The 20,114-nt window shown below is 45.4% G+C and overlaps 1 non-coding gene across 1 annotated transcript; it reads left to right on the top strand.

The window, feature by feature from the left end:
- Positions 1-2,821: 2,821 nt before the first annotated feature.
- trnav-aac (transfer RNA valine (anticodon AAC)) lies at positions 2,822-2,894 on the top strand. The gene has a single exon. It is a non-coding gene; the product is annotated as a tRNA-Val (tRNA).
- Positions 2,895-20,114: the final 17,220 nt, after the last annotated feature.

Raw genomic sequence — 20,114 nt, 5'->3', positions numbered from 1 at the left:
CATTCAATCAGCAACAGCAATGAAAGAAATTGCACTCTCAGAGGAACCTTTCGACTTGCGCATTCATAGCGTCGCTAGTATTAAGATCCGCCCCGAGATCTAAGTCATGTTGGAACTGAAACGGAGGAATCGACAGAGAGGCTACAGAATGACATCGCATCCATTTGGTTTTCTTTAAATCACTGACCATCAGGAAAATGTAAACGGGGAGGGCGAGTGGAGAAGTGAAGCAGTTGCAGCTCTGGTGAAATTCCTTCTTTGTGAGTCACTCAGCAACCAGAGACGTGAAGGTGACTCAGGCGTGAAAGCTCTTCACATTGAGAACAAAAAGCATTCAAGGGCAGTTAGCACCTCTTCTGGAGTGGGGGTGGGGTGAGGTAATTACCTTTTGACTTCTGTTACTATGTTCAGAAACTGGCTTTTAGATTGAGGTGAACAGAAACTGCGTTTCTAAAAAGCACCACGGAATTTAGCAAAATTTCTTGAGTCGCTTCTCCTCGATTCCCACACAGGTTTCCAACTCAGTTGGTATCCATGTGGCTCATGTCCAGGAGTGAACATCTCAGCAGCAAATTGCACGGTTAAGGTAAAAGGCAAGGAAAGTGGCATCTCGAACTGGCTCCGAGGTCAGAGCATTCTCACAATGTGATCTGTCGTTCTTGGATTGTAATGCTACCTCCGGTTTTAGGGTGGAGAACATTCTTTGGGGCTCTTATTCTGAAAAAAAAAAACAGACACAGTGACTGAAACTATGCTGCACGGTATGATGTGGATCACGGCCTGCTCAGGTTTGTGCATTTTCCCTGTAGTCCGGTGTGTTTCGTGTTCCGTGTAAACGTGAAAGTCGTCCTGTTTCGAGCAATGGGTGAAATCATTTAGCAAAGCAAGAATGGAAATTCCAGTAATTTCAAGCTGCTCATGGTTGTTTGACCAAATCATAAGCGAACCCTTATTCTCACGCACTCACAGACACATTTGTAGCTGAAAAGAGTCTGAGAAGATAGACTGAGCTTACCATTGATTTTTGTCTGGATTGATGGGCTATCAATATCTGCTGCGAAATTGAAATTGTAGCCGGCCACATCCCAGCAGCTGTGCGAGTCCGAGAGGAATCATTGAACCCATTTCATGTGACTTTGCATCTGTTGTTATGCAGGAGCACAATTGGAAATAGAAGAAAATGAGGCGGCGCGGCCGCTGGTAGTGTGGCCGAGAGGTCTCAGGCGCTGGATCCAGGTTCCAGTCTCGAAAGGGGCGTGGGTTCGCATCCCACCACTGCCATTTCTGCTGATCAACTCCAACGCTGCAGCTTGTTAAAATGCTGTTTCGGTGCCCACTGTATATTGATGTCGAAAACAAAAGTAAAATGGGTTTGCTTCCCAGGGAACTAACTGTGGTGTGGGATACTGCCAAATATTTCAAAATGTCTCTACTCTCATGATCGTGTTCGCCTCCCGCTCGGTAAATCGCAAACAGTTCTGCCGTCCCAGGCAAGTTGAGCTTTTTCTGAAACCGAATGGAGACTGTTATTTCATCGTTGTTGTGAAACGAAGTCCTACGGTGACTCTACTCGTTGTTATTTGGGTTTCTAGCTAATGGGAAAATCGTTCCAATGAATTTCGATGTCATACCTTGTTGAATTTCCTTCATTTCCGTCCTGGAAACATCGGAAGGGAAAGGTAATCTAATCGAGACTGTGCTTGGTGAAATTCACTTTTTACGGCCAATTCTTATTATGTTCTTTCTTCCTCTCTTTTCAGCATTGTCTGGAAAGTCATGGTTCAGTAAGGCTGCAGTATGTTTGAAAGAGTCGTTTGGAAATGCCCTGTTGTTAGTTGTGAGATTACCTTATGACTCATGCCCTCGGATTGTATCACATTTAGCATTCATGCATCTCTGTGTCTGAAAATGCATGAGGTATGCCAGTTTTGTTTGTGTTCCGTGTTAAATGCTTTCTGTTTTGCGATTCGCTCAATACATTTCGATTTAACAGGGTTTCTGAGGTAACTTCCAGCAGCAAAAATCCTCAGCTGAGGATCTGGGAAAATTTCACAGAGTATGGTCAGTCGGAGCTAAAGTAAGGAAGTCGTTCGTTTCTGCAGTGTTTCACAATACTACCTTTCCCGTGAGCAGTCGAACAGACGAAATGATTGTACCACAGACTGCGATGGCAAACTCCGCTAAAAAGTAATCCTTTAAAGCCGGTGGAAGCAACGTGACGTTATTGGGGTACACCGTGGAAAAAGATACTTCGGTGGACCTCGTCCATGCTCACCACATAGCCAAAGTTAAACAAGTCCCGTTCCCCAACCTTTAGGCCCCAATCCCTCTGAACGCATCCTATCCAGAAACTCAACCGATTACCTTTGCAATTTTCTGAGTGTAATAGCCTCCTCCACTTCCTCTGGTAGATCACTCCAAACACGCACAACCTTCTTTATGGGAAATGTGCCTCAGGTCCTTTGTCACTTTCAGCCCACTCACATTAAAGCTATGCTGTCGAGTTTTCAACTCACACCAACTTAGGTAAAACACGTAAATACTCAGTTTACCACCCTTCCATAAGGTCATGTCGCAGCTGTTACGCTGCAGGGAAAGTCGTCCCAGCCTATTCCACCTCGCCCTACGGTACAAACATCGACGACATCTTTGTCTATATTTTGTCATCAATTTAACGTGTCTTTTTTTTTACGTTTTCAAGATGTCGATTACGCTGGACAACAACGAGCTATTGGGAACGGACAGCGCGTTGTAAAAAGAAGAACGGATTCAACTTTCAGTGCTGGACGCAACTGTGCCGCAGCACGGCCGGCTGCGGCTTGTTTCTGTAGTGTAGTGGTCATCACGTTCGCCTAACACGCGAAAGGTCCCCAGTTCGAAACTGGGCAGAAACTGTTTTGTTCTTCAACTGCATGGACAAGAGCTGAGCTTTCTTGCACGCTTTCCCATCTGCAAACCTGCCTTTGAATTTGCTTGATCAAATCTGCTCTGGGAGTGAAATGTAATGCAATTCCATTTAATTACAGTGCAAAGCGTTGTTAAGTTTTTCTCCAACCTGGTTCTGATCATATGCCATTGTGTTGGAGAGTGTAGTTACCGCCTTCTGATCCTTCCACGAAAAGCAGTAGCGCATTTGCCTTCCTTGCGCAGGCGGCTCGGTTCAAAGACAGGAAAGAAGCAGATGCTCTGGTGTCACAGCGCACCACGAATTTCTGAACTTGTCTGCCTGTCAAATGTACCCCAAAGCCGTCTCAGAAAGACCTCATTTGGAAGCTGTCAATCGTTATTCAATGTGCGAGAATTGGCACCAGATATCCTGAATCATGTTTTGGAGCAATTCGCACGTTAGTGGCTCATTCAATCAGCAACAGCAATGAAAGAAATTGCACTCTCAGAGGAACCTTTCGACTTGCGCATTCATAGCGTCGCTCGTATTAAGATCCGCCCCGAGATCTAAGTCATGTTGGAACTGAAACGGAGGAATCGACAGAGAGGCTACAGAATGACATCGCATCCGTTTGGTTTTCATTAAATCACTGACCAGCAGGAAAATGTAAACGGGGAGGACGAGTGGAGAAGTGAAGCAGTTGCAGCTCTGGTGAAATTCCTTCTTTGTGAGTCACTCAGCAACCAGAGACGTGAAGGTGACTCAGGCGTGAAAGCTCTTCACATTGAGAACAAAAAGCACTCAAGGGCAGTTAGCACCTCTTCTGGAGTGGGGGTGGGGTGAGGTAATTACCTTTTGACTTCTGTTACTATGTTCAGAAACTGGCTTTTAGATTGAGGTGAACAGAAACTGCGTTTCTAAAAAGCACCACGGAATTTAGCAAAATTTCTTGAGTCGCTTCTCCTCGATTCCCACACAGGTTTCCAACTCAGTTGGTATCCATGTGGCTCATGTCCAGGAGTGAACATCTCAGCAGCAAATTGCACGGTTAAGGTAAAAGGCAAGGAAAGTGGCATCTCGAACTGGCTCCGAGGTCAGAGCATTCTCACAATGTGATCTGTCGTTCTCGGATTGTAATGCTACCTCCGGTTTTAGGGTGGAGAACATTCTTTGGGGCTCTTATTCTGAAAAAAAAACAGACACAGTGACTGAAACTATGCTGCACGGTATGATGTGGATCACGGCCTGCTCAGGTTTGTGCATTTTCCCTGTAGTCCGGTGTGTTTCGTGTTCCGTGTAAACGTGAAAGTCGTCCTGTTTCGAGCAATGGGTGAAATCATTTAGCAAAGCAAGAATGGAAATTCCAGTAATGTCAAGCTGCTCATGGTTGTTTGACCAAATCATAAGCGAACCCTTATTCTCACGCACTCACAGACACATTTGTAGCTGAAAAGAGTCTGAGAAGATAGACTGAGCTTACCATTGATTTTTGTCTGGATTGATGGGCTATCAATATCTGCTGCGAAATTGACATTGTAGCCGGCCACATCCCAGCAGCTGTGCGAGTCCGAGAGGAATCATTGAACCCATTTCATGTGACTTTGCATCTGTTGTTATGCAGGAGCACAATTGGAAATAGAAGAAAATGAGGCGGCGCGGCCGCTGGTAGTGTGGCCGAGAGGTCTAAGGCGCTGGATCCAGGTTCCAGTCTCGAAAGGGGCGTGGGTTCGCATCCCACCACTGCCATTTCTGCTGATCAACTCCAACGCTGCAGCTTGTTAAAATGCTGTTTCGGTGCCCACTGTATATTGATGTCGAAAACAAAAGTAAAATGGGTTTGCTTCCCAGGGAACTAACTGTGGTGTGGGATACTGCCAAATATTTCAAAATGTCTCTACTCTCATGATCGTGTTCGCCTCCCGCTCGGTAAATCGCAAACAGTTCTGCCGTCCCAGGCAAGTTGAGCTTTTTCTGAAACCGAATGGAGACTGTTATTTCATCGTTGTTGTGAAACGAAGTCCTACGGTGACTCTACTCGTTGTTATTTGGGTTTCTAGCTAATGGGAAAATCGTTCCAATGAATTTCGATGTCATACCTTGTTGAATTTCCTTCATTTCCGTCCTGGAAACATCTGAAGGGAAAGGTAATCTAATCGAGACTGTGCTTGGTGAAATTCACTTTTTACGGCCAATTCTTCCTCTCTTTTCAGCATTGTCTGGAAAGTCATGGTTCAGTAAGGCTGCAGTATGTTTGAAAGAGTCGTTTGGAAATGCCCTGTTGTTAGTTGTGAGATTACCTTATGACTCATGCCCTCGGATTGTATCACATTTAGCATTCATGCATCTCTGTGTCTGAAAATGCATGAGGTATGCCAGTTTTGTTTGTGTTCCGTGTTAAATGCTTTCTGTTTTGCGATTCGCTCAATACATTTCGATTTAACAGGGTTTCTGAGGTAACTTCCAGCAGCAAAAATCCTCAGCTGAGGATCTGGGAAAATTTCACAGAGTATGGTCAGTCGGAGCTAAAGTAAGGAAGTCGTTCGTTTCTGCAGTGTTTCACAATACTACCTTTCCCGTGAGCAGTCGAACAGACGAAATGATTGTGCCACAGACTGCGATGGCAAACTCCGCTAAAAAGTAATCCTTTAAAGCCGGTGGAAGCAACGTGACGTTATTGGGGTACACCGTGGAAAAAGATACTTCGGTGGACCTCGTCCATGCTCACCACATAGCCAAAGTTAAACAAGTCCCGTTCCCCAACCTTTAGGCCCCAATCCCTCTGAACGCATCCTATCCAGAAACTCAACCGATTACCTTTGCAATTTTCTGAGTGTAATAGCCTCCTCCACTTCCTCTGGTAGATCACTCCAAACACGCACAACCTTCTTTATGGGAAATGTGCCTCAGGTCCTTTGTCACTTTCAGCCCACTCACATTAAAGCTATGCTGTCGAGTTTTCAACTCACACCAACTTAGGTAAAACACGTAAATACTCAGTTTACCACCCTTCCATAAGGTCATGTCGCAGCTGTTACGCTGCAGAGAAAGTCGTCCCAGCCTATTCCACCTCGCCCTACGGTACAAACATCGACGACATCTTTGTCTATATTTTGTCATCAATTTAACGTGTCTTTTTTTTTACGTTTTCAAGATGTCGATTACGCTGGACAACAACGAGCTATTGGGAACGGACAGCGCGTTGTAAAAAGAAGAACGGATTCAACTTTCAGTGCTGGACGCAACTGTGCCGCAGCACGGCCGGCTGCGGCTTGTTTCTGTAGTATAGTGGTCATCACGTTCGCCTAACACGCGAAAGGTCCCCACTTCTAAACTGGGCAGAAACTGTTTTGTTCTTCAACTGCATGGACAAGAGCTGAGCTTTCTTGCACGCTTTCCCATCTGCAAACCTGCCTTTGAATTTGCTTGATCAAATCTGCTCTGGGAGTGAAATGTCATGCAATTCCATTTAATTACAGTGCAAAGCGTTGTTAAGTTTTTCTCCAACCTGGTTCTGATCATATGCCATTCTGTTGGAGAGTGTAGTTACCGCCTTCTGATCCTTCCACGAAAAGCAGTAAAGCATTTGCCTTCCTTGCGCTGGCGGCTCGGTTCAAAGACAGGAAAGAAGCAGATGCTCTGGTGTCACAGCGCACCACGAATTCCTGAACTTGTCTGCCTGTCAAATGTACCCCAAAGCCGTCTCAGAAAGACCTCATTTGGAAGCTGTCAATCGTTATTCAATGTGCGAGAATTGGCACCAGATATCCTGAATCATGTTTTGGAGCAATTCGCACGTTAGTGGCTCATTCAATCAGCAACAGCAATGAAAGAAATTGCACTCTCAGAGGAACCTTTCGACTTGCGCATTCATAGCGTCGCTAGTATTAAGATCCGCCCCGAGATCTAAGTCATGTTGGAACTGAAACGGAGGAATCGACAGAGAGGCTACAGAATGACATCGCATCCATTTGGTTTTCTTTAAATCACTGACCATCAGGAAAATGTAAACGGGGAGGGCGAGTGGAGAAGTGAAGCAGTTGCAGCTCTGGTGAAATTCCTTCTTTGTGAGTCACTCAGCAACCAGAGACGTGAAGGTGACTCAGGCGTGAAAGCTCTTCACATTGAGAACAAAAAGCACTCAAGGGCAGTTAGCACCTCTTCTGGAGTGGGGGTGGGGTGAGGTAATTACCTTTTGACTTCTGTTACTATGTTCAGAAACTGGCTTTTAGATTGAGGTGAACAGAAACTGCATTTCTAAAAAGCACCACGGAATTTAGCAAAATTTCTTGAGTCGCTTCTCCTCGATTCCCACACAGGTTTCCAACTCAGTTGGTATCCATGTGGCTCATGTCCAGGAGTGAACATCTCAGCAGCAAATTGCACGGTTAAGGTAAAAGGCAAGGAAAGTGGCATCTCGAACTGGCTCCGAGGTCAGAGCATTCTCACAATGTGATCTGTCGTTCTCGGATTGTAATGCTACCTCCGGTTTTAGGGTGGAGAACATTCTTTGGGGCTCTTATTCTGAAAAAAAAAACAGACACAGTGACTGAAACTATGCTGCACGGTATGATGTGGATCACGGCCTGCTCAGGTTTGTGCATTTTCCCTGTAGTCCGGTGTGTTTCGTGTTCCGTGTAAACGTGAAAGTCGTCCTGTTTCGAGCAATGGGTGAAATCATTTAGCAAAGCAAGAATGGAAATTCCAGTAATGTCAAGCTGCTCATGGTTGTTTGACCAAATCATAAGCGAACCCTTATTCTCACGCACTCACAGACACATTTGTAGCTGAAAAGAGTCTGAGAAGATAGACTGAGCTTACCATTGATTTTTGTCTGGATTGATGGGCTATCAATATCTGCTGCGAAATTGACATTGTAGCCGGCCACATCCCAGCAGCTGTGCGAGTCCGAGAGGAATCATTGAACCCATTTCATGTGACTTTGCACCTGTTGTTATGCAGGAGCACAATTGGAAATAGAAGAAAATGAGGCGGCACGGCCGCTGTAGTGTGGCCGAGAGGGCTAAGGCGCTGGATCCAGGTTCCAGTCTCGAAAGGGGCGTGGGTTCGCATCCCACCACTGCCATTTCTGCTGATCAACTCCAACGCTGCAGCTTGTTAAAATGCTGTTTCGGTGCCCACTGTATATTGATGTCGAAAACAAAAGTAAAATGGGTTTGCTTCCCAGGGAACTAACTGTGGTGTGGGATACTGACAAATATTTCAAAATGTCTCTACTCTCATGATCGTGTTCGCCTCCCGCTCGGTAAATCGCAAACAGTTCTGCCGTCCCAGGCAAGTTGAGCTTTTTCTGAAACCGAATGGAGACTGTTATTTCATCGTTGTTGTGAAACGAAGTCCTACGGTGACTCTACTCGTTGTTATTTGGGTTTCTAGCTAATGGGAAAATCGTTCCAATGAATTTCGATGTCGTACCTTGTTGAATTTCCTTCATTTCCGTCCTGGAAACATCTGAAGGGAAAGGTAATCTAATCGAGACTGTGCTTGGTGAAATTCACTTTTTACGGCCAATTCTTCCTCTCTTTTCAGCATTGTCTGGAAAGTCATGGTTCAGTAAGGCTGCAGTATGTTTGAAAGAGTCGTTTGGAAATGCCCTGTTGTTAGTTGTGAGATTACCTTATGACTCATGCCCTCGGATTGTATCACATTTAGCATTCATGCATCTCTGTGTCTGAAAATGCATGGGGTATGCCAGTTTTGTTTGTGTTCCGTGTTAAATGCTTTCTGTTTTGCGATTCGCTCAATACATTTCGATTTAACAGGGTTTATGAGGTAACTTCCAGCAGCAAAAATCCTCAGCTGAGGATCTGGGAAAATTTCACAGAGTATGGTCAGTCGGAGCTAAAGTAAGGAAGTCGTTCGTTTCTGCAGTGTTTCACAATACTACCTTTCCCGTGAGCAGTCGAACAGACGAAATGATTGTGCCACAGACTGCGATGGCAAACTCCGCTAAAAAGTAATCCTTTAAAGCCGGTGGAAAGCAACGTGACGTTATTGGGGTACACTGTGGAAAAAGATACTTCGGTGGACCTCGTCCATGCTCACCACATAGCCAAAGTTAAACAAGTCCCGTTCCCCAACCTTTAGGCCCCAATCCCTCTGAACGCATCCTATCCAGAAACTCAACCGATTACCTTTGCAATTTTCTGAGTGTAATAGCCTCCTCCACTTCCTCTGGTAGATCACTCCAAACACGCACAACCTTCTTTATGGGAAATGTGCCTCAGGTCCTTTGTCACTTTCAGCCCACTCACATTAAAGCTATGCTGTCGAGTTTTCAACTCACACCAACTTAGGTAAAACACGTAAATACTCAGTTTACCACCCTTCCATAAGGTCATGTCGCAGCTGTTACGCTGCAGGGAAAGTCGTCCCAGCCTATTCCACCTCGCCCTACGGTACAAACATCGACGACATCTTTGTCTATATTTTGTCATCAATTTAACGTGTCTTTTTTTTTACGTTTTCAAGATGTCGATTACGCTGGACAACAACGAGCTATTGGGAACGGACAGCGCGTTGTAAAAAGAAGAACGGATTCAACTTTCAGTGCTGGACGCAACTGTGCCGCAGCACGGCCGGCTGCGGCTTGTTTCTGTAGTGTAGTGGTCATCACGTTCGCCTAACACGCGAAAGGTCCCCACTTCTAAACTGGGCAGAAACTGTTTTGTTCTTCAACTGCATGGACAAGAGCTGAGCTTTCTTGCACGCTTTCCCATCTGCAAACCTGCCTTTGAATTTGCTTGATCAAATCTGCTCTGGGAGTGAAATGTAATGCAATTCCATTTAATTACAGTGCAAAGCGTTGTTAAGTTTTTCTCCAACCTGGTTCTGATCATATGCCATTCTGTTGGAGAGTGTAGTTACCGCCTTCTGATCCTTCCACGAAAAGCAGTAAAGCATTTGCCTTCCTTGCGCAGGCGGCTCGGTTCAAAGACAGGAAAGAAGCAGATGCTCTGGTGTCACAGCGCACCACGAATTCCTGAACTTGTCTGCCTGTCAAATGTACCCCAAAGCCGTCTCAGAAAGACCTCATTTGGAAGCTGTCAATCGTTATTCAATGTGCGAGAATTGGCACCAGATATCCTGAATCATGTTTTGGAGCAATTCGCACGTTAGTGGCTCATTCAATCAGCAACAGCAATGAAAGAAATTGCACTCTCAGAGGAACCTTTCGACTTGCGCATTCATAGCGTCGCTAGTATTAAGATCCGCCCCGAGATCTAAGTCATGTTGGAACTGAAACGGAGGAATCGACAGAGAGGCTACAGAATGACATCGCATCCATTTGGTTTTCTTTAAATCACTGACCATCAGGAAAATGTAAACGGGGAGGGCGAGTGGAGAAGTGAAGCAGTTGCAGCTCTGGTGAAATTCCTTCTTTGTGAGTCACTCAGCAACCAGAGACGTGAAGGTGACTCAGGCGTGAAAGCTCTTCACATTGAGAACAAAAAGCATTCAAGGGCAGTTAGCACCTCTTCTGGAGTGGGGGTGGGGTGAGGTAATTACCTTTTGACTTCTGTTACTATGTTCAGAAACTGGCTTTTAGATTGAGGTGAACAGAAACTGCATTTCTAAAAAGCACCACGGAATTTAGCAAAATTTCTTGAGTCGCTTCTCCTCGATTCCCACACAGGTTTCCAACTCAGTTGGTATCCATGTGGCTCATGTCCAGGAGTGAACATCTCAGCAGCAAATTGCACGGTTAAGGTAAAAGGCAAGGAAAGTGGCATCTCGAACTGGCTCCGAGGTCAGAGCATTCTCGCAATGTGATCTGCCGTTCTCGGATTGTCATGCTACCTCCGGTTTTAGGGTGGAGAACATTCTTTGGGGCTCTTATTCTGAAAAAAAAACAGACACAGTGACTGAAACTATGCTGCACGGTATGATGTGGATCACGGCCTGCTCAGGTTTGTGCATTTTCTCTGTAGTCCGGTGTGTTTCGTGTTCCGTGTAAACGTGAAAGTCGTCCTGTTTCGAGCAATGGGTGAAATCATTTAGCAAAGCAAGAATGGAAATTCCAGTAATGTCAAGCTGCTCATGGTTGTTTGACCAAATCATAAGCGAACCCTTATTCTCACGCACTCACAGACACATTTGTAGCTGAAAAGAGTCTGAGAAGATAGACTGAGCTTACCATTGATTTTTGTCTGGATTGATGGGCTATCAATATCTGCTGCGAAATTGACATTGTAGCCGGCCACATCCCAGCAGCTGTGCGAGTCCGAGAGGAATCATTGAACCCATTTCATGTGACTTTGCACCTGTTGTTATGCAGGAGCACAATTGGAAATAGAAGAAAATGAGGCGGCGCGGCCGCTGGTAGTGTGGCCGAGAGGTCGAAGGCGCTGGATCCAGGTTCCAGTCTCGAAAGGGGCGTGGGTTCGCATCCCACCACTGCCATTTCTGCTGATCAACTCCAACGCTGCAGCTTGTTAAAATGCTGTTTCGGTGCCCACTGTATATTGATGTCGAAAACAAAAGTAAAATGGGTTTGCTTCCCAGGGAACTAACTGTGGTGTGGGATACTGACAAATATTTCAAAATGTCTCTACTCTCATGATCGTGTTCGCCTCCCGCTCGGTAAATCGCAAACAGTTCTGCCGTCCCAGGCAAGTTGAGCTTTTTCTGAAACCGAATGGAGACTGTTATTTCATCGTTGTTGTGAAACGAAGTCCTACGGTGACTCTACTCGTTGTTATTTGGGTTTCTAGCTAATGGGAAAATCGTTCCAATGAATTTCGATGTCATACCTTGTTGAATTTCCTTCATTTCCGTCCTGGAAACATCTGAAGGGAAAGGTAATCTAATCGAGACTGTGCTTGGTGAAATTCACTTTTTACGGCCAATTCTTCCTCTCTTTTCAGCATTGTCTGGAAAGTCATGGTTCAGTAAGGCTGCAGTATGTTTGAAAGAGTCGTTTGGAAATGCCCTGTTGTTAGTTGTGAGATTACCTTATGACTCATGCCCTCGGATTGTATCACATTTAGCATTCATGCATCTCTGTGTCTGAAAATGCATGGGGTATGCCAGTTTTGTTTGTGTTCCGTGTTAAATGCTTTCTGTTTTGCGATTCGCTCAATACATTTCGATTTAACAGGGTTTATGAGGTAACTTCCAGCAGCAAAAATCCTCAGCTGAGGATCTGGGAAAATTTCACAGAGTATGGTCAGTCGGAGCTAAAGTAAGGAAGTCGTTCGTTTCTGCAGTGTTTCACAATACTACCTTTCCCGTGAGCAGTCGAACAGACGAAATGATTGTGCCACAGACTGCGATGGCAAACTCCGCTAAAAAGTAATCCTTTAAAGCCGGTGGAAGCAACGTGACGTTATTGGGGTACACCGTGGAAAAAGATACTTCGGTGGACCTCGTCCATGCTCACCACATAGCCAAAGTTAAACAAGTCCCGTTCCCCAACCTTTAGGCCCCAATCCCTCTGAACGCATCCTATCCAGAAACTCAACCGATTACCTTTGCAATTTTCTGAGTGTAATAGCCTCCTCCACTTCCTCTGGTAGATCACTCCAAACACGCACAACCTTCTTTATGGGAAATGTGCCTCAGGTCCTTTGTCACTTTCAGCCCACTCACATTAAAGCTATGCTGTCGAGTTTTCAACTCACACCAACTTAGGTAAAACACGTAAATACTCAGTTTACCACCCTTCCATAAGGTCATGTCGCAGCTGTTACGCTGCAGAGAAAGTCGTCCCAGCCTATTCCACCTCGCCCTACGGTACAAACATCGACGACATCTTTGTCTATATTTTGTCATCAATTTAACGTGTCTTTTTTTTTACGTTTTCAAGATGTCGATTACGCTGGACAACAACGAGCTATTGGGAACGGACAGCGCGTTGTAAAAAGAAGAACGGATTCAACTTTCAGTGCTGGACGCAACTGTGCCGCAGCACGGCCGGCTGCGGCTTGTTTCTGTAGTGTAGTGGTCATCACGTTCGCCTAACACGCGAAAGGTCCCCACTTCTAAACTGGGCAGAAACTGTTTTGTTCTTCAACTGCATGGACAAGAGCTGAGCTTTCTTGCACGCTTTCCCATCTGCAAACCTGCCTTTGAATTTGCTTGATCAAATCTGCTCTGGGAGTGAAATGTCATGCAATTCCATTTAATTACAGTGCAAAGCGTTGTTAAGTTTTTCTCCAACCTGGTTCTGATCATATGCCATTCTGTTGGAGAGTGTAGTTACCGCCTTCTGATCCTTCCACGAAAAGCAGTAAAGCATTTGCCTTCCTTGCGCAGGCGGCTCGGTTCAAAGACAGGAAAGAAGCAGATGCTCTGGTGTCACAGCGCACCACGAATTCCTGAACTTGTCTGCCTGTCAAATGTACCCCAAAGCCGTCTCAGAAAGACCTCATTTGGAAGCTGTCAATCGTTATTCAATGTGCGAGAATTGGCACCAGATATCCTGAATCATGTTTTGGAGCAATTCGCACGTTAGTGGCTCATTCAATCAGCAACAGCAATGAAAGAAATTGCACTCTCAGAGGAACCTTTCGACTTGCGCATTCATAGCGTCGCTAGTATTAAGATCCGCCCCGAGATCTAAGTCATGTTGGAACTGAAACGGAGGAATCGACAGAGAGGCTACAGAATGACATCGCATCCATTTGGTTTTCTTTAAATCACTGACCATCAGGAAAATGTAAACGGGGAGGGCGAGTGGAGAAGTGAAGCAGTTGCAGCTCTGGTGAAATTCCTTCTTTGTGAGTCACTCAGCAACCAGAGACGTGAAGGTGACTCAGGCGTGAAAGCTCTTCACATTGAGAACAAAAAGCACTCAAGGGCAGTTAGCACCTCTTCTGGAGTGGGGGTGGGGTGAGGTAATTACCTTTTGACTTCTGTTACTATGTTCAGAAACTGGCTTTTAGATTGAGGTGAACAGAAACTGCATTTCTAAAAAGCACCACGGAATTTAGCAAAATTTCTTGAGTCGCTTCTCCTCGATTCCCACACAGGTTTCCAACTCAGTTGGTATCCATGTGGCTCATGTCCAGGAGTGAACATCTCAGCAGCAAATTGCACGGTTAAGGTAAAAGGCAAGGAAAGTGGCATCTCGAACTGGCTCCGAGGTCAGAGCATTCTCACAATGTGATCTGTCGTTCTCGGATTGTAATGCTACCTCCGGTTTTAGGGTGGAGAACATTCTTTGGGGCTCTTATTCTGAAAAAAAAAACAGACACAGTGACTGAAACTATGCTGCACGGTATGATGTGGATCACGGCCTGCTCAGGTTTGTGCATTTTCCCTGTAGTCCGGTGTGTTTCGTGTTCCGTGTAAACGTGAAAGTCGTCCTGTTTCGAGCAATGGGTGAAATCATTTAGCAAAGCAAGAATGGAAATTCCAGTAATGTCAAGCTGCTCATGGTTGTTTGACCAAATCATAAGCGAACCCTTATTCTCACGCACTCACAGACACATTTGTAGCTGAAAAGAGTCTGAGAAGATAGACTGAGCTTACCATTGATTTTTGTCTGGATTGATGGGCTATCAATATCTGCTGCGAAATTGACATTGTAGCCGGCCACATCCCAGCAGCTGTGCGAGTCCGAGAGGAATCATTGAACCCATTTCATGTGACTTTGCACCTGTTGTTATGCAGGAGCACAATTGGAAATAGAAGAAAATGAGGCGGCACGGCCGCTGTAGTGTGGCCGAGAGGTCTAAGGCGCTGGATCCAGGTTCCAGTCTCGAAAGGGGCGTGGGTTCGCATCCCACCACTGCCATTTCTGCTGATCAACTCCAACGCTGCAGCTTGTTAAAATGCTGTTTCGGTGCCCACTGTATATTGATGTCGAAAACAAAAGTAAAATGGGTTTGCTTCCCAGGGAACTAACTGTGGTGTGGGATACTGACAAATATTTCAAAATGTCTCTACTCTCATGATCGTGTTCGCCTCCCGCTCGGTAAATCGCAAACAGTTCTGCCGTCCCAGGCAAGTTGAGCTTTTTCTGAAACCGAATGGAGACTGTTATTTCATCGTTGTTGTGAAACGAAGTCCTACGGTGACTCTACTCGTTGTTATTTGGGTTTCTAGCTAATGGGAAAATCGTTCCAATGAATTTCGATGTCGTACCTTGTTGAATTTCCTTCATTTCCGTCCTGGAAACATCTGAAGGGAAAGGTAATCTAATCGAGACTGTGCTTGGTGAAATTCACTTTTTACGGCCAATTCTTCCTCTCTTTTCAGCATTGTCTGGAAAGTCATGGTTCAGTAAGGCTGCAGTATGTTTGAAAGAGTCGTTTGGAAATGCCCTGTTGTTAGTTGTGAGATTACCTTATGACTCATGCCCTCGGATTGTATCACATTTAGCATTCATGCATCTCTGTGTCTGAAAATGCATGGGGTATGCCAGTTTTGTTTGTGTTCCGTGTTAAATGCTTTCTGTTTTGCGATTCGCTCAATACATTTCGATTTAACAGGGTTTATGAGGTAACTTCCAGCAGCAAAAATCCTCAGCTGAGGATCTGGGAAAATTTCACAGAGTATGGTCAGTCGGAGCTAAAGTAAGGAAGTCGTTCGTTTCTGCAGTGTTTCACAATACTACCTTTCCCGTGAGCAGTCGAACAGACGAAATGATTGTGCCACAGACTGCGATGGCAAACTCCGCTAAAAAGTAATCCTTTAAAGCCGGTGGAAAGCAACGTGACGTTATTGGGGTACACCGTGGAAAAAGATACTTCGGTGGACCTCGTCCATGCTCACCACATAGCCAAAGTTAAACAAGTCCCGTTCCCCAACCTTTAGGCCCCAATCCCTCTGAACGCATCCTATCCAGAAACTCAACCGATTACCTTTGCAATTTTCTGAGTGTAATAGCCTCCTCCACTTCCTCTGGTAGATCACTCCAAACACGCACAACCTTCTTTATGGGAAATGTGCCTCAGGTCCTTTGTCACTTTCAGCCCACTCACATTAAAGCTATGCTGTCGAGTTTTCAACTCACACCAACTTAGGTAAAACACGTAAATACTCAGTTTACCACCCTTCCATAAGGTCATGTCGCAGCTGTTACGCTGCAGGGAAAGTCGTCCCAGCCTATTCCACCTCGCCCTACGGTACAAACATCGACGACATCTTTGTCTATATTTTGTCATCAATTTAACGTGTCTTTTTTTTTACGTTTTCAAGATGTCGATTACGCTGGACAACAACGAGCTATTGGGAACGGACAGCGCGTTTAAAAAGAAGAACGGATTCAACTTTCAGTGCTGGACGCAACTGTGCCGCAGCACGGCCGGCTGCGGCTTGTTTCTGTAGTGTAGTGGTCATCACGTTCGCCTAACACGCGAAAGGTCCCCACTTCTAAACTGGGCAGAAACTGTTTTGTTCTTCAACTGCATGGACAAGAGCTGAGCTTTCTTGCACGCTTTCCCATCTGCAAACCTGCCTTTGAATTTGCTTGATCAAATCTGCTCTGGGAGTGAAATGTAATGCAATTCCATTTAATTACAGTGCAAAGCGTTGTTAAGTTTTTCTCCAACCTGGTTCTGATCATATGCCATTCTGTTGGAGAGTGCAGTTACCGCCTTCTGATCCTTCCACGAAAAGCAGTAAAGCATTTGCCTTCCTTGCGCAGGCGGCTCGGTTCAAAGACAGGAAAGAAGCAGATGCTCTGGTGTCACAGCGCACCACAAATTCCTGAACTTGTCTGCCTGTCAAATGTACCCCAAAGCCGTCTCAGAAAGACCTCATTTGGAAGCTGTCAATCGTTATTCAACGTGCGAGAATTGGCACCAGATATCCTGAATCATGTTTTGGAGCAATTCGCACGTTAGTGTCTCATTCAATCAGCAACAGCAATGAAAGAAATTGCACTCTCAGAGGAACCTTTCGACTTGCGCATTCATAGCGTCGCTAGTATTAAGATCCGCCCCGAGATCTAAGTCATGTTGGAACTGAAACGGAGGAATCGACAGAGAGGCTACAGAATGACATCGCATCCATTTGGTTTTCTTTAAATCACTGACCATCAGGAAAATGTAAACGGGGAGGGCGAGTGGAGAAGTGAAGCAGTTGCAGCTCTGTTGAAATTCCTTCTTTGTGAGTCACTCAGCAACCAGAGACGTGAAGGTGACTCAGGCGTGAAAGCTCTTCACATTGAGAACAAAAAGCATTCAAGGGCAGTTAGCACCTCTTCTGGAGTGGGGGTGGGGTGAGGTAATTACCTTTTGACTTCTGTTACTATGTTCAGAAACTGGCTTTTAGATTGAGGTGAACAGAAACTGCATTTCTAAAAAGCACCACGGAATTTAGCAAAATTTCTTGAGTCGCTTCTCCTCGATTCCCACACAGGTTTCCAACTCAGTTGGTATCCATGTGGCTCATGTCCAGGAGTGAACATCTCAGCAGCAAATTGCACGGTTAAGGTAAAAGGCAAGGAAAGTGGCATCTCGAACTGGCTCCGAGGTCAGAGCATTCTCGCAATGTGATCTGCCGTTCTCGGATTGTCATGCTACCTCCGGTTTTAGGGTGGAGAACATTCTTTGGGGCTCTTATTCTAAAAAAAAAACAGACACAGTGACTGAAACTATGCTGCACGGTATGATGTGGATCACGGCCTGCTCAGGTTTGTGCATTTTCTCTGTAGTCCGGTGTGTTTCGTGTTCCGTGTAAACGTGAAAGTCGTCCTGTTTCGAGCAATGGGTGAAATCATTTAGCAAAGCAAGAATGGAAATTCCAGTAATGTCAAGCTGCTCATGGTTGTTTGACCAAATCATAAGCGAACCCTTATTCTCACGCACTCACAGACACATTTGTAGCTGAAAAGAGTCTGAGAAGATAGACTGAGCTTACCATTGATTTTTGTCTGGATTGATGGGCTATCAATATCTGCTGCGAAATTGACATTGTAGCCGGCCACATCCCAGTAGCTGTGCGAGTCCGAGAGGAATCATTGAACCCATTTCATGTGACTTTGCACCTGTTGTTATGCAGGAGCACAATTGGAAATAGAAGAAAATGAGGCGGCACGGCCGCTGGTAGTGTGGCCGAGAGGTCTAAGGCGCTGGATCCAGGTTCCAGTCTCGAAAGGGGCGTGGGTTCGCATCCCACCACTGCCATTTCTGCTGATCAACTCCAACGCTGCAGCTTGTTAAAATGCTGTTTCGGTGCCCACTGTATATTGATGTCGAAAACAAAAGTAAAATGGGTTTGCTTCCCAGGGAACTAACTGTGGTGTGGGATACTGACAAATATTTCAAAATGTCTCTACTCTCATGATCGTGTTCGCCTCCCGCTCGGTAAATCGCAAACAGTTCTGCCGTCCCAGGCAAGTTGAGCTTTTTCTGAAACCGAATGGAGACTGTTATTTCATCGTTGTTGTGAAACGAAGTCCTACGGTGACTCTACTCGTTGTTATTTGGGTTTCTAGCTAATGGGAAAATCGTTCCAATGAATTTCGATGTCATACCTTGTTGAATTTCCTTCATTTCCGTCCTGGAAACATCTGAAGGGAAAGGTAATCTAATCGAGACTGTGCTTGGTGAAATTCACTTTTTACGGCCAATTCTTCCTCTCTTTTCAGCATTGTCTGGAAAGTCATGGTTCAGTAAGGCTGCAGTATGTTTGAAAGAGTCGTTTGGAAATGCCCTGTTGTTAGTTGTGAGATTACCTTATGACTCATGCCCTCGGATTGTATCACATTTAGCATTCATGCATCTCTGTGTCTGAAAATGCATGAGGTATGCCAGTTTTGTTTGTGTTCCGTGTTAAATGCTTTCTGTTTTGCGATTCGCTCAATAAATTTCGATTTAACAGGGTTTCTGAGGTAACTTCCAGCAGCAAAAATCCTCAGCTGAGGATCTGGGAAAATTTCACAGAGTATGGTCAGTCGGAGCTAAAGTAAGGAAGTCGTTCGTTTCTGCAGTGTTTCACAATACTACCTTTCCCGTGAGCAGTCGAACAGACGAAATGATTGTGCCACAGACTGCGATGGCAAACTCCGCTAAAAAGTAATCCTTTAAAGCCGGTGGAAGCAACGTGACGTTATTGGGGTACACCGTGGAAAAAGATACTTCGGTGGACCTCGTCCATGCTCACCACATAGCCAAAGTTAAACAAGTCCCGTTCCCCAACCTTTAGGCCCCAATCCCTCTGAACGCATCCTATCCAGAAACTCAACCGATTACCTTTGCAATTTTCTGAGTGTAATAGCCTCCTCCACTTCCTCTGGTAGATCACTCCAAACACGCACAACCTTCTTTATGGGAAATGTGCCTCAGGTCCTTTGTCACTTTCAGCCCACTCACATTAAAGCTATGCTGTCGAGTTTTCAACTCACACCAACTTAGGTAAAACACGTAAATACTCAGTTTACCACCCTTCCATAAGGTCATGTCGCAGCTGTTACGCTGCAGGGAAAGTCGTCCCAGCCTATTCCACCTCGCCCTACGGTACAAACATCGACGACATCTTTGTCTATATTTTGTCATCAATTTAACGTGTCTTTTTTTTTACGTTTTCAAGATGTCGATTACGCTGGACAACAACGAGCTATTGGGAACGGACAGCGCGTTGTAAAAAGAAGAACGGATTCAACTTTCAGTGCTGGACGCAACTGTGCCGCAGCACGGCCGGCTGCGGCTTGTTTCTGTAGTGTAGTGGTCATCACGTTCGCCTAACACGCGAAAGGTCCCCACTTCTAAACTGGGCAGAAACTGTTTTGTTCTTCAACTGCATGGACAAGAGCTGAGCTTTCTTGCACGCTTTCCCATCTGCAAACCTGCCTTTGAATTTGCTTGATCAAATCTGCTCTGGGAGTGAAATGTAATGCAATTCCATTTAATTACAGTGCAAAGCGTTGTTAAGTTTTTCTCCAACCTGGTTCTGATCATATGCCATTCTGTTGGAGAGTGTAGTTACCGCCTTCTGATCCTTCCACGAAAAGCAGTAAAGCATTTGCCTTCCTTGCGCAGGCGGCTCGGTTCAAAGACAGGAAAGAAGCAGATGCTCTGGTGTCACAGCGCACCACGAATTCCTGAACTTGTCTGCCTGTCAAATGTACCCCAAAGCCGTCTCAGAAAGACCTCATTTGGAAGCTGTCAATCGTTATTCAATGTGCGAGAATTGGCACCAGATATCCTGAATCATGTTTTGGAGCAATTCGCACGTTAGTGGCTCATTCAATCAGCAACAGCAATGAAAGAAATTGCACTCTCAGAGGAACCTTTCGACTTGCGCATTCATAGCGTCG

Source organism: Chiloscyllium plagiosum, unplaced genomic scaffold (genome assembly GCF_037043375.1).
Source record: "Chiloscyllium plagiosum isolate Xiang-an unplaced genomic scaffold, Cpla_swu_hap1 HiC_scaffold_21, whole genome shotgun sequence".
Classification (NCBI taxonomy): Eukaryota; Metazoa; Chordata; class Chondrichthyes; order Orectolobiformes; family Hemiscylliidae; genus Chiloscyllium; species Chiloscyllium plagiosum.
This window is presented reverse-complemented; position numbering and strand designations above follow the sequence as displayed.